The sequence below is a fragment of the Octodon degus genome, unplaced genomic scaffold (assembly GCF_000260255.1).
Source record: "Octodon degus isolate 3935 unplaced genomic scaffold, OctDeg1.0 scaffold00013, whole genome shotgun sequence".
NCBI classification, from domain to species: Eukaryota; Metazoa; Chordata; class Mammalia; order Rodentia; family Octodontidae; genus Octodon; species Octodon degus.
Window position 1 is genome coordinate 3,287,354 of NW_004524589.1, and position 11,906 is coordinate 3,299,259.

Genomic DNA, 11,906 nt, shown 5'->3' on the forward strand with positions numbered 1-11,906 from the left:
AAAGAAAATGTCTCCACGCCTTTTTAAATTTTTATAACTTTTCTCCTCATTTTTATGTCTTATTCTGAATTTTCTTTTCTGTCTTCCTTTATTCCTTTAGGGTACTCAGAATAAGGCAACATTTCTTCTTAAATAAACATAATTATTTCTCTAATGTAAGTTTACATAGTTAAAGTATTATTGTCATCATTTTTTTTTTGTGGGAACCAGGAATGGAACTCAGGCCTTTGTGCTTGCCAAGGAAGCACTAATTCTATTGAGCCATCTTTCCAGCCCCTTAAATTATTGAACAGAATTCTAGGCAGTAGTAATAGACAATGAACCTGAACATGTTGCCCTAATTCCACACACAATCATTAAAAATAATTGTGCTGATCTTGGGAAGAATAAAATAAGATAAGCATTTTGCATTTATTCACATATTTCATAATTTTAAAAGGACTCTAAAAATCTCTAATTCTTCTCTACATAATTTGATATGGCATCATTCAATCTATTGTCATTCAGATACATTTCCACATAGACAAGGACCATTATAATTTTTGGAATTCTTAGAACATCATATTTGTTTGAAAATTATAAATATTTGGCAATTATTGAGATAATAGAAAACATTTCCACGATTTTGCAGAAAATCCAAAAATATCATAGCTTCAAAAAATCAGTTTTACGTGAACCATCTCTCCAACTGATTGCTTTAAAGGAGGCAAACTATAGGTAGAATAATAGTTTATGAAAAATTTTCAAATAATGTTCATACTGTACCATTTTATGATATTAACTCTCTCTTCATAGTCAAGATGAGCATGTAGAGGAGATCAATAAACAAAATAAAACAAAAGAAGTGGGAAACTCCTTTTGAAAACCATCTTCCAATTAAGCATAACATAAAAAGCAGAGTTAAGTATCCCGAATGTGCATTTCATATCTAATCCTGAATAACTAAATAGTAAGGATGCTATTGATACAAACTCTTACAGGACAAAGCATCAGCCCTTGTCTAAAGTCTATAAAAATGTAACACAAGTGTAATGGTCTGATCTTACTTATAATCCCAGACCAAATTACTGAAAGGTTTAACTTTCACTTTTACTACCTTAGTAATAAATACTACTTGAACTTTCTTAAAACGTGTTTGCCCTAGTTTTTCAAGGTCAGTGAAGACTCAGGACATAGGAGAACCTATAATGTAACATCATGTAACTCAGCTGTGTCCCAAATTTTCTGATCAAGGAGATTATGGGGCCACAGAGCAATGGGATGGATGATGTAGAGTGTGCCTAAGAAGAGTCACCTGGAGAGAAAACATTCTCTCAGGCTTTCACAGAGAGCAAATTGGTCAAGCAATAACCATGACTTATCCATGTGGTGGACACTGACAAAGGATCCACAACTTGCAGTATAGGGTTACAGGATAAATCCTGAGGGGACTTGACTGTCCTTATCAGATACAAAAGTTACATTTCTTGTTATATAAGTCTTGCTTTATCTTGGTCTTAACAATCCAGGTATAAAAAGTGAAGCTATATTAATATGCTGAGCTGTGAAAGGCTCAAGTCAACAACTTCTGACATTGACTGTCCTATGGATAACCCACTACTATTATGGACTACTGGACTATATTGGATTATTTTGCGGAATTCATGCACCTACAATATCTAAATGGCAGTGGAATGCCCATCTCTAATAAAACTAAACAAAAAAGGGGGTACAAAGGAAGGACCATTTTGTATCTGTATATACAAAATAGGATAGATATACAGCTACTTTCTTTTAATTCAATGAGCAGAAAGATTTGTACTAATAGTATTTGGACAGGACATCATGTCTGCATCTTGTACTATGAATAACCACTAAGAAGATAACAACATGCAATGTATTAATTATTGAAATTGTCCTATTAATTGGTTTTGAAACTGTCTAATTGCTGTTGCTCAAAAAATTAATAAAAAAAGGAAAACAAAAACAAAAATACATTTTTGCATTCGAAAGTGTAGCTTCTCTCATCAGAATACAATTGGTTTAATGCAAAATAACGTCAGGTAGCTTTCACTTGATTTCTGGTCTTTTATGTTACTAATTTAGAAAAGAAATATAACATTAATTTTTTAGGATTTTTTTCATGATTTCTTAAAAAAAAATCAAGCAAACTCTCCACAGCCCCCCTTTGGAGTCCTAGCAGTATATTTTACAGAACAAGTATAGATGGATGCTCATTTGTTTTTCCGATCTCTCTGATGCAGAAATGTTTCAAAGGGATAAATTACAGGCAGAACTGTAATTTAACTATTTGCAAAGTACTACTCTTTTGCCAAAACTGATTGAACTTCAAAGGCTCCCTAAAACAGCATACATAATTTATTTTAGGGCAAGAAAACAATAAAATACAGAATAAGGGTTGGAACAATAGTATTTTAAATAGGCCATTGTGACAAGTAAAACATTTGCTTGGAGATGAATGCAGTTTTCATCAAGCTATTTTATTAAATTTATAAATATCTTAATATGGAGGATTGATGATTGTAAGGGCACATCTTGTACAGCACAGAAAATGCAAGCAATCAGTATGACTGGTTCTATTTCTTTTTTTTTAGGTTGTACATTTAATTGTTTCTTAATCATAGATTCCAATCACAGAGTTTTAATTGGTTTTTGACCTACATACCATCATGGGTTGATTAGTAATTCTCTAAACAAGGCTGCATAGTGCTCATGTGTGTTCAATAATTCAGTGATCTGTCAGGGAGATGTAATGGGACCCGGGGTTCTGGGTGATATTCAGTGACTGCTTAGAGCACCACAGCAGTTTGTTGTCAAATTGCACTCTAATTCCTTCATGAAGAGTCAGCAAATTCCAAAATGCATATTGTATGGTGCTTTATAGATGAAAGGTCTCCCTCATTTGTGGGTAAGACAAAACAGTCAATGGTATAGTCTAGACAAATCTATATATGAATGTAAAAAACCACATATAAAATGGAAATACTAATTTTTTGTTATTGTTAGGGGTACTTAATGATCAACAACACTGAAGCAAAATGTCTTATAATTAAAAGGTTTTTAACAAATACTCTACATGTTCATTAAGAGGTAATTTTCTTTGTTAGTATAAAACATTATTTCCATATAATTTTTCACTTAAGTTGGTGAGTTAATACAAAAATTGAAAAGAAAATATAAAATTAGTCTACATAATTATATACTTTCAGTATGTTTACTTCAGACTTCTACATTAACAATGTTTAAAATAAGAAAATATAATCTAGAAATTTCTACATGACCAGCAAAGACAAAGTTGTGCTAATTAATAAAACATACTTGCTTAGATTTTCATATTGTGTAATTCTTTTTTGTTTGTTTGCTTGTTTGTTTTTGGCCTGCTCAGCCTGCCCTGGGGGTGAGGATGGCACCGCATGTGGTTCCAGGGAGTCCCTGCGCTTGGCCTGAGCTTGAATAAACAGGCATTTGAGACTGCTAAGCTATCTCACTGGCCCAATAAATTGTGCAATTTTTGTAGCCTTATATTGTAGTGCAGGCAATGAATATTATAATTATGAGTTAGTTGTACTCTTATGTATGTATCTATTCTGGAAACAAATACAACTTTTCACATAATAAATGCATTTAAGGAAATAGTTTCCTTAAGACTTACATCTAGGGACTGGGGATATAGCTGAGTGGCATAAACCCCTGCCTGACAAGCACAAGGTCTGGAGTTTGGTGCCTCATACTGATAGATAAATAAATAAATAAATAAATAAATAAATAAATAAATTTCTATGTAAAAAGCATGCTTTCTAAAAGATTGAGTTCAAAATAAATTCCATTTAGCTACTGACTTACATTAAAAATTATCCTTTAGCTGTTAATACTCATTTTATTCATTTCTAGTGAGAATTGGAAGTATTCTACATGAGACTGAATAACAAATCCATTCTCCCCAGGGCTGGGGGAGATGGCTCAGTAGAATAAGCACTTCCCTGGCAAGTGCAAAGGCTTAAGTTTGATCCCCAGTTCCGCAAAAAACACCCAGAATTTAAATCTCCCCATCACTTTGAGCACAATGAAAAGCTATGAATCCCAGCTTCTCTCAAATTAGGATGTAATTGGGCCTGGGGAGATAGCTCAGCATTCTAAGTGTCTGCCTGGTAAACAAAAAAACCTGGGTTTTAACCCTGGTACCACCTTCCATTCTGGCCCCATGAAGAGCTGGCTACCAAAACCTGGGGTGGTGGTACCTGTATATAATCTCAGTGCTGGGGAGGCTGAGAGGGAAGGTTCACTATGAGCCCAAGCTATATAGTGAGACCCTGTACCAAATAAATAAATAAAATTTTAAAAATAATTTAATTAAAAAGAATTTTAGTATCTTATGATGAAAAATTTGAGTATTATTATGTGATGAAATTTTCTCCAGAGGGGGCAATGGATATGCTGCTTACCACTTCCGGATTTAATCCCAATGACAATGGTTTACCTCTGCAATCTCTCCTTTTTTGCATATCTTCAGCCTATGTCAGGGCAGCTTTGCCTGTGCCGATAATGAGAAATCCCTGAGTAATCGCAGTGTATGGGTAGGAAGTTACATCCTGATTGACTTCTTAGAGCACAATCACCAAAGATGTAACTGTGACATTCAGATTACAAAAGGAAAGAGGCATATCATATCATGACTTAATGTTGAGTCTCCTTGATATCAGGTCTAATTTGGCCCTAGATGATATAAGGATGGCAAAGGTATACTTAGTCCAGGATATTCTTGGCAATCTCACAGACAACTTGCATTGTATCATTTAGTTGCAATATCTGGAAACATTCATTTTTTTCTCTGATACACCAATGGAAATATTATCTATGGAATTTTTTTTTTCTAAATTGTCCATCTAGGTTTCCTTTATTTGGCTAAAAGCCATCCCAACCCAAACCAAGCTGAAACCCAGCTCCCAGAGTCTCTTTAGAAGGTTCCAAAGACAGCAGACCTGAGAGTGGAAAGAGGTGTTTGCTGGTCAGAAGATAGAGATCCTCTTTGTCTCTAGAATAAGGAAAACAAGTTGTGCTGGGAGAGGTTGACTCAGCAGACATGATGTTTTTCAAATACTGTACTCTCTCAGCAAGGACCCAATTACATGACCAGTCTGTGCTTGGTTGGCTTTTAGGAATAGAGTTGTTTAAACTGAGTCTTTGAGCCACACTGCTTCAGTTAGTCCACAAATCTAGCTTCTAAAATCTATAGTCTTTCTTCAGTGAGGGTACTAGACTGACTTTCATTATTGACTTGTGCTGTTCTTAGACATCTGGGCATTCGAGAAGCTAGTGTTTTGCAGTCCTCAGATGCAAGATGCTATTGCACTGGTAAAGATGGCAGAGCGGCTAAATGTGAAACTGCTGTGCACCCTTGCAGTGGCTGTAAAAAACGCGAGCAGCTAGTTGGGTAAATAATCCTACTCGTAGGTTTAAGAGTGTAATTCCTCTGTAACTCCATTCACAGAGCTGTAAGGAAGCACAACCAGGAGAATGGGAGAGAAAATCAGAGTGGACTTGTACTAAGCTTCCAGACTACGTAGCTGATAAACTGTTCCTTTGAACACCACAGAGAGACCAGGAATTATCCTCCATAGTGTACCTATAATTATCTGTAGAGAGACTCTTTTTAATAGATAATAATTTAAGTAATTATAATAAAATAACATAAACATAAGCCAGCAACTGATTTCAAGGCATTCTGCTCTGTGAGATGTATACATAAATGTTACAATTTTTCCAATCATAAAATTAAAGTGAGATATAAAAACAATATATGATATACGCTTATTTATAACAAATAGCAACAAAAAGTAAATTATAAAATTTATTTTTAATAAAGTTTTTGGAAGTTATTAATATGTCAGAAGTAATATCTGTCTACCTTTTCACTCTAAACCATAAACTTTTAGGTTTTCTAACATGAATTGAGCTTCTAATATTTAGCTTTCTTTTACGCCTGCATATTAATAAAAATATTAACACCAGGCAACCATACATGAATGCTTTAACATAAAATATGTATATTTCAATTTTCACACATTTATTTATTTAAAACATATAAAGATATAATTACATTTTGAGAACTATATATTGCCTGTGGAAAACATAAGAATAAAAAAACACTTTTTCAGATTTTGCTCTTCAAAAATATGAATAACTATGTTATACTGAAATAAGCTTAGTGTTGGAAAAATTAGGACAACAAATGGAATTCAAGACATGTTACAAATTGTATAGGCTGAGCAAGAACAAAGGCTTTAAAATGTAGTGAGTCGGTGAATTATTACTGAATCACTAATTTCTAGGAAAGAAATTTCTTGGATTAAGCGAAAGAGGAAAGCAACCACAAGTTCTATTTTAAGAAATTTGATAGTAAAGAGTAAAATTCGTGGTATAACTCCTTGCATAGGAATTCCAGCTCAAGCAAAGTTCACTTTAATATTTAGGCAATAAATATATTCAGGGGACAAGCCAATGGACAGTAAAGATGAAAGAAATTTGAATGTATTTCTGAAGCCACTAGACACAAGTAGCAAAATACAAGAAATAATTTGAAATAAACTATTGTACTGGTAAGTAAGAAACAAAAAGTATCAAACACAAAACGTAACAAAACTACAGTAACTCCAGAGATTGAAAGTAAGACCACAGCACATAAATGAAAATGGAATGTATTTAAACCTATCAATACTTTCCATTATGCAAATGAATTACATGTTGAAGTTACATTATTGGACAAAAATAATTCTATCTATAGAAGATTTCCAAAAGACAATTGAAAAATGTATGGATTTGAAATTTTGACAGTGACAAGGCAAAAAATTCAAGAAAATATCTTTTGAAATTAATAGCAATAACAGGAAGCATTTTACTGCATGCGACTTAGCACACCATTTTCTAATTCCCCAAGCCAAAATTCTTCATTTTATTTTTTACACCCTCTACTCTTTATTTTCTAACTCACCAAATTCTCAAATTAATGTCTCATAAATATTTCTCAATTAATCACTTTTCCTTTAATTCATAATGCTGCTTGGTTTAAAACCATAAGACTCCTTAGTTCATACAAGTAACTGCTGTTACTTTTTCCTTGAATTTATAACATACTCATGTTTTAAACTTTATTAAGTTTCTTCAGAATTTCATGCAATCCTTAAAAACAAGTCCTTATTATGTTTTATCATTTTCTAGAACAGATTTTCCTTACTCCTTCCATTCTCCGCCCAACTTTTCCCATCTCTCCATTACCCTCACTTTGTCTAGTTAATCTTTGATAAGTTTTCACATTTTAGCACAAACATCCTATCTTCACAAATCTTTTCTTGCCTTCTAAATATGATGCAGGTTGACCTTCCAGTGGTACTTACTCCACAGTATTATGATCACCTATTATTTATCACTGTAATGTAAACAATAAAGTCAGAACATTATCTATCAAATTAAGCATTTAACTATTGGGCCTAAACTTTTCCTGAATAATGATTTGTGAATCAATTTACAATAAAATGTTTTTATTATCTTTCAACAACCAATACAAGAAAATATTAGAGTGATAATGGTAATTGTATTTGTGATTAAAAAGTATTAAATACATCCAGTGTCACACTTCTGGATTACTCCACATTTGGGCTGAAAGTTGACTTACAGTCTTACCTACTACTGATCAAAAAGTAGAAAGGAACAAATTCTAAATTGTGTCCTTTACTATGACAATTTGTTGGATATTTATCTACTTTGAGATATTAGCAAAAGTATGTCTTTAAACTCCACCTATAGAACATTCTACTAAAGGAGACCATAGATTTGTGTTAAATTTGCACTTATTTTATCATTTGAAAATTATCTAAATAGAAGATGAGAACAATAAAATATTCAAGAAAAACTTTAGAAGGCACCTAAGGAAAAGAAAAATGGATATTCTCTTCAGAGACAACATAAATGCTTTTTGATCTGACATTCCAAGCACATGAAAAATTGGTGAGACGAAATTAAAAATTGAAATAACAAAACACATTGCTGTAGTCCAGCTTCCTTAGCACAATTTCTGTCCTCATGCATTTTATATTTTATAGCTTGACTGTGAAATTTAATTAAAAACATGATCTCAACACCCTTGAGGCTACCGATGATTTCACCGTTTTATCGTTTAGTTTTGAGATATTTTATTCTCTTAAAATAAAAATCATGCATCACTAATTGTCATGTCACCTGACTTTGGTTTCAGAAGGACTGTTAGAACATCTGTGTAAGCTTCGTTTAGATGGAGTGGACTTGTTCTGTTGGCCTAAGATTCAGTCACTGTGCCAAGTGGCTAAACTGAAAACCGTCTCTCTGCTTACACGTCTGGCATTGAGGCCCTTTCATTCTGGATGAAGCTGCCAGAGGAATGCAGTGGCCGAGCTGCCTACACAGTGGCCGAGCATGATTCTGCAAGAAGATGCCAGAGGAAGAAAAATGAAATAAGTAACTAAAAAGACTCGACACCAGAGTGAAAAGTATCTTAGTCAAGGAGAAAATTCTATTATAAAGACTGATCCATTTGTCCTATTCATTTTTTGTTCCTTGTTTCTATGTTCTTTTTAGCCCAAAGGAAATGTGCATGCAAAATACTAATGAATAAAAGAAAGCCTAAAATGAAAATATGATCTAGTTTGGGTCCACAGTATTGTATGAAAAAAGTGCATTTCTTCACTTCCCATTGATACTGTCCTAGATCTTATCAGTCTCGGGGAAACAGCCCAATTTCAGATTTGTCCGCCCCAATCCAAAAGCACTCAGTGATATCTGTGGAAAAGTAATTGATTTCTCTTTTGTTTATTTGATAAACTCAACACTTTAGCTAACGGGATGTTAGCCTTAAATACCACTTTATAAGGATGCGGTTAGTCAAATGTCATGCAGACAAAGTGTCTGTCTGGCCCCTACTTGTCTACAGGGCACGGAAACAAGTGCTCTGATTATAATATGCTGTTTCTGTAAGTGCACATTAGAATAGTAATTCATTTTGTCTACCTTCACATGGAAAACATTGTGGTTTTTTTGGAATCATATTCTGAATTCCATGAAACAAGGCTGCCTGCACAAGACTGGACTATGTGTTTGAAACTTGAAGATAATAAAGATTCTGAATTTCTAAAGATATTCAAAACTGGGGCCTGTTCCACTGATATTTGCTAATCCACTTTTGTCGGTAAGATCCTAACAAGGTGTTTGTGATTACTAGATTTACAAAATGTCAGTGGTGTTTTGTTGTGTCTGAAAAGCTCCCTTCATTGTGGAGAGAAGGAAGTCAATAATAAACAAACAAATGGGGTCCTTGTCCTTTTGTACTGTGAGTGCAATCTTTTTGTTATCTCTAGCGCTTCAACTACACGGAAAAAGTCTCTGTGCTTCCTGATTACACTACAAATTGATAAATTCCCTGTTAATGTTGTTACTAAACATGTGCACAAAGGATTCATACGGAACTTATTTTTAGAATGATGTGATACATGTTATGACTTTTCATCTATAATGAATATGCTGCTGCCAAACTTCTAATACAAGTGTATTGAAAACAGTATCTCCGCATTCGGTTTTCCTGGTATTGAGTTAGAGCATATTCTGTGCCATCTTGAACGCTGCTCCTATCCCACACTGTTCTGCACTTACCTCTCATTGTGTTCAGTTTTTCCTTTCAAGAGTAAGTGAGGATCACTTCTCGGCCTTTTGGCTAAGATCAAGTATAGTATCTGTTCTTATCAGGTCAAGAGTAAGTGGTGTTCTCTGGGAGCAGCAGAGCACCAAGTCCCAACCCAGGGTCTACTACCAGTTGAAGGACTGGCCCCAGTTTACATTTACCTTGTGTCGTGAATATTTCCAGTAGTTTGAATAAAGATAGAAGCTGTGATATGTGATTCAAGGTATGCAAAATATATCTATTTGAATGAATTAATGGGTGTGTCATAATTCTGATGGTGTCCTATGACAATTTTATATGCAACGCAAGGTAAGTGCAAATATTTTTCTTGTGCAAAAACAGCAGATAAGATGAGTGACAAATAAATGAGGTAGAAGTAAGAAAAAGCAACAAAATGTTATTTTTTATAACATTGTCACACTTGATTTTACAACCATTTTTGCGTGATCCCAGAGGCAGAATTCCATTTTAAGTCAGAATAAGTTTCTAAAGATTGATGACTTCCTCAAAATTACTAGAAAAATATTAGAGTGAATGGAATCTTCAGATTTCCATATAAGGTCTATGTACAACTCTTAACTGTAGCTCTGTCAGGTAGAAAACTTTTAATAAAACCATTCCTTAACAAAATATAGTATTAACTTTAACAAAATATAATTATATATCAATTATAGATAGAATGATTCAGATGACAGAGACAGTGGCTGGTTTTGTCGATGGCTGCGTTAGCCTGGAGACTCGAGATGTTCTGTGTGCTTTGCCTGCTGGCCTCCAGGAGGGGCATGCAACATTCTGTGGTTGATCCTGACGCTGTCCTGTAACAATTTAGTTGAGAAGCACAGCTGATATATGAGTTTGATAATGATGCGCAGAAAATGTGACAAAGCAGTGGGACCCCTGCCTCCTTGAATCTAAGCAATGATTCGGAAACCTGAGAATTTCTTTTTTTACTTTGTCATCAAATATCATTAAATTCCTAGATGTAAGTGGTGGCTTGTCAGATCCTATATTCATCGTACTGGGCCATATGTTTTCACACTGGAAGTACCTACTTGGCTCAATATCACACTGATCGTATGTAAAGACACAAAGGATAAGATGTGCCTGATAATTTAAAAGTAGCAATGACTGGTTACAAGTGTGCTAGTGACATCGGAGTCTTGATATACAATTCCATTTAAAGTTCAAAATACATAAGAATGAAGAGATTTCAAATGTGTTTTTCTTTTTTGTTTTGGCTTCATTTTGTTTTGTTTCTTCATTCGTGTCCTTCAGCAGAGATCTTTGCAGAGAATTTGAAGGTGAGCTTTTTCAAATATTGCTTTCAGGAAGCAACCAGAAGGGTATTTCATTACTGGTTTCAGAAAACTGCATGATTCCAGTGACGAGGAGATTAACAAATCAAATGTGTTCTTGCAACAGGATCGCAAGCCTCAAAACTGAAAGGTGAGATTTTTTAGACTTATTAAGTGAGGAATGGCATTGTTACCAGCCTGGTAGTCCTATGTCTGCAAAGAAAAGCAGAGAAACAGGTAGAGAAATAGAGTATGGGAAGTCTTATAATTCTTTAAAGAACTTTGGAAAAATTTGTTTCAGTAAGTATCTAGACAGCAGCCCTCAGTGGTGTCTACCTTTCTCGAGTTCTGAAATGTGTCCTCTTGCCAGCCATGTGGCAGTCATTAAAAAGAGAAAACTCTGTTATTCCTCTTATTTTTAAGCCCATCTCAACCCTGCTATCTACACAAACTGATTCCCCAATTTCTAAACTTCTTTTATTTTTTTTATTTTACATATTCTCTCCCTAGTATAAAAAACTGAAAGAATAAATAAGATCCAAAAGACACAATAGATATAGCAGAAGAGAAAGAAACTGCTTCAAAGGAAAAAAAAAAAACTGGGAGGGGGGCAAGGAGGAAAACAGGAAAGAATATATCTCTATCTATCATCTATCTATCTATCTATCTATCTATCTATCTATCTATCTATCTATCTGTATGATAGCTAAGATAATTGTACTACTAATTTTTATTAGTCCATCAAAAGGAAGCTAGTGCTTACACTGATTGATTTTACATGTTTGTACCTAAAAACCTGAGCAATTACTTTAAAGATAACAATATACATATAATAATCTTAATTTCCTATAGTCTTGTTCTGAAATTCTGTATTGGTTTGTTTTTTGTCTCTTCAAAAAAAAAAAAAT

At 34.0% G+C, this 11,906-nt stretch overlaps 1 pseudogene; it reads left to right on the plus strand.

Moving 5' to 3' along the window:
- Nucleotides 1-9,716: 9,716 nt before the first annotated feature.
- Nucleotides 9,717-9,882, plus strand: LOC111815262 (annotated as a pseudogene).
- The last annotated feature ends 2,024 nt before the right edge of the window (nt 9,883-11,906 follow it).